Raw genomic sequence first — 3,053 nt, forward strand, 5'->3', positions numbered from 1 at the left:
TGGTTAGCCCGAGGATCAAGTCCATGGTGAGATGATGGTGGTTACCAAAGGGTTGACGAGATGAGACCATAGCGAGCTGACCACAATTACCGAGAGGTATCAGAAAGGAAGAACAATTTATATCAACATTTTATGTAATCGATATGTCTTTATGGTTTTTAAATGGATTTTGTTTCTTAATTCTTAATCTTTGATATTGTGATTGTGTGTGTGAGTACAAAGATCTTTATCGATGGTGCGCCTGATTCTATGTCTATGACGTTCCAGCTAGGGGGCTAGGGTGAGAAACCCTTTTGTACCTGAGCACAACCTAACTTTAAATTGAATCGGACGCTATGTGGTCGGGTGGTACCTAGCCCATGTGGTGCTGGATGGGGTTGGACATGGCCATTGGATTTGATAAAGAATTTATTGAATCGTCACCTATTTTGCACCACCTCCGAGGATAGTTGCCCCTCGTCAAGTTATGGATTTTGTCTACCATCATGGCATTCCAGCTAGGGAATATGTTAGGTCTATGCATGAGAGAGTCGCAAGAGCTCAAGTGAGAGTAGAAGAAGAGGTTGAGGAGTCATATATCATGCCCTAAGTTTTCATTAAGGCCATTAAGAAAAGGTGTTAATTACATAATTTACATCTATCCCCCCCCATGGATGTAGAGTTAGTGTCTTTAGATTTTCCTTGCTGTGAGACTATTTTTTGCTGACTTATTGTAAGCATAGTCCATGTACATTATTTGGCTTTTAGTTGATGGGATGAAACCACCTTACTTTTTGACCCCAAAAAGTTTTGAGTGAGCAGTGTGGTGATGACTTACGGAACTCTGGAGTCTGAAACCGATAGGCTTTGCAATAAATACAGCATTAATGCACCATGCCCAGTTAGTCAACTGCGCGTTGCAATAAATACACGGCCATGCAAACTGTGTGTATCGTTCTTCCCCAGGTCGTCGTGAGCTTGGCGCTACTGTAGCCTGTTAGCAAGCAGTCTTAGCACCATCGCCATGAAGCTTATTAGTACCTGCCTCTTTGTGATGCTTCTATTAGTGTCTCATCAGCCCATTAATTGCAAATTAGTGGACAGCTATGGTGGTAATCTCCTTCTCTTTTCTTTCATTATCGCCCATAATATTCACATCTATCCCTTCGTTTCTCTGACCATTATCGGCTTAATGACTTCGTTTCTCTGATTATCGGCTTAATGACTAGATGCTGGCAGCGGCCAACTTCAGTTTCCGCCGCCCTTGAACGTCTCGTGTAACAGCAGCGCTCCCAATCCGAGTGTAATCCAACATTAATTTTGCACCTTTGCCTGTAATGCATATATAACGTTGGATGGCATGCACTGTTGAAATTTCAAGTCTTTACACAGGACATCATCAAAGCCCCTCTAGAGAAGGCCTCTTAGAAAATAGGGTTGCAAGAGAAGGCCAGTATTTTGTGTTGGGAAGGTGGAGAGAAGGCCAGTATTTTGTGTTGGGAAGGTGGATTACTCCATTCGCTCATATAAATTACCCACGTTGGTTAGCTCACTCGCATTGAACCCCGTCCCTATAATGGGACTCAACCGTTCTATCAGCTAGACTACACACTCGAGGGCAAAAGGCCACTAGTTTAACAAATTCTCTAAATTCTAGATAAACATACACATTTAGTTAATTTTGGAAGGTCAAGCTAGTTTATGGCCTTCAAATTGAAGGTTGGGGTCTACTTTCAAATTTCACCTGTGATGGCATATCCCCTTTTTTTGAACTAATTCTTTTTTCTTTTGTTGATCATTCAGAACCACACCAACCATACTATTCATAACAGTGCTCGGCCCGGACCCACTGGACCCAACTGTTGCTAGACATTCATGGTCCTAATCTTATAATTTGTAATATCCTGGGCTACAAGTTATGGTCTTGGTTGTCTAATTTTTTAGAGAGGTAAGCTCTTCATTCACCACTTGAGCTAACAATGGGTTTGAGTACAACTACACCTTTACCCTTGCATCTTGTCTCTTCATTGATATGTCCCCTTAACCATCCTTTTTCTTTTTCTCTCCTCTCTAGTTGAAAATTTCCTTCAATGCATTCAATTGTTTCTTCCATATGAAACTATCTCATGTGCTAGCCATGGCAAAGCTGGTAACTACTAACAACTCACAATAGCATGCACCTAGTTGAATATTAATAAGTTACATCTTTTCACTACATAACGTGTCCTAAAATACATTATCTTTCAAATCATTTCTTTATTGAACACATAGATGCAACAATAAGTCATCAAAAAATGACTCACATCATGGGTAGTCGTTTCTTAAAATTTAGATTGCGGTCTAAAATTGGAGCAATTTCATGTTAGATTTCGTCATTCTGATCATTGTGAGCATAAAATGTCTTTCTTGAGTTTGCAATCACTAGCCACAAGAGGGTGGCTACTGTGTTAAGGTAGGCTACTATGCTAGATAGGCTGGATAAGTTCAAGGTGACCCACCGGGTCAACATGTTTCTCTCTTTTAAATCACTTTTAAAGTATCACTAGCAAGCAATTTCACACCAAGTTTTCTTACCATGGTCGCTGTGAGCAAATAATTATCTTTTTAAGGGTTCACATGTAGGTGGTGGCTACAATGTTGAGGTAGGTTGGATAAGGCCTAAGGTGACCCATTGGATGATGGGTCGACGTGTTCCTCCATCTTCAAGTATCACCTAAAAGAGCGAATACCTGGTTAATTTGCCTAGGGACATTTCATGTATCTACCTACACCTACTCCTTTAGTGTCTCATCTTTTTCACTTTCATGTAACTACACAAATCGACAACTATTCTTGGTGTTTTTTGACACGAAAGCTTACTACCCCTTAGAAAATCAATGACCTAATATCCATAAATTTTCTTATTTTTTATTTTGATAGTTGAATTGAGTGTGAAATGTGTGCCAGATGAGATGAGAATAAGAAACTTAGAATGTGAGAAGAGTTTAAAGCGAGTGTGATGCAAGGATGAGGAGAGTATATAACAAGTTCTTCAAGCTATTTTTATGTATTATAAAACTTTCATATTGAAATAT

The 3,053-nt window shown here is 39.8% G+C and overlaps 1 long non-coding RNA gene across 2 annotated transcripts; it reads left to right on the plus strand.

Annotated features, from left to right (window-relative positions):
- The first annotated feature begins 947 nt into the window (after window positions 1-947).
- On the plus strand, window positions 948-1,991 carry LOC147638382 (uncharacterized). Of its 2 annotated transcripts, none has more exons than XR_015265461.1 (3): window positions 948-1,091; window positions 1,209-1,282; window positions 1,783-1,991. It is a non-coding gene; the product is annotated as an uncharacterized LOC147638382 (long non-coding RNA). The 2 variants fall into 2 exon arrangements; XR_015265464.1 differs by lacking the exon at window positions 1,783-1,991 and adding an exon at window positions 1,484-1,774 and having other exon boundaries at window positions 1,209-1,450.
- The last annotated feature ends 1,062 nt before the right edge of the window (window positions 1,992-3,053 follow it).

The sequence above is a fragment of the Cibotium barometz genome, chromosome 5 (assembly GCF_041138505.1).
Source record: "Cibotium barometz isolate CiBa-2024 chromosome 5, ASM4113850v1, whole genome shotgun sequence".
NCBI classification, from domain to species: Eukaryota; Viridiplantae; Streptophyta; class Polypodiopsida; order Cyatheales; family Cibotiaceae; genus Cibotium; species Cibotium barometz.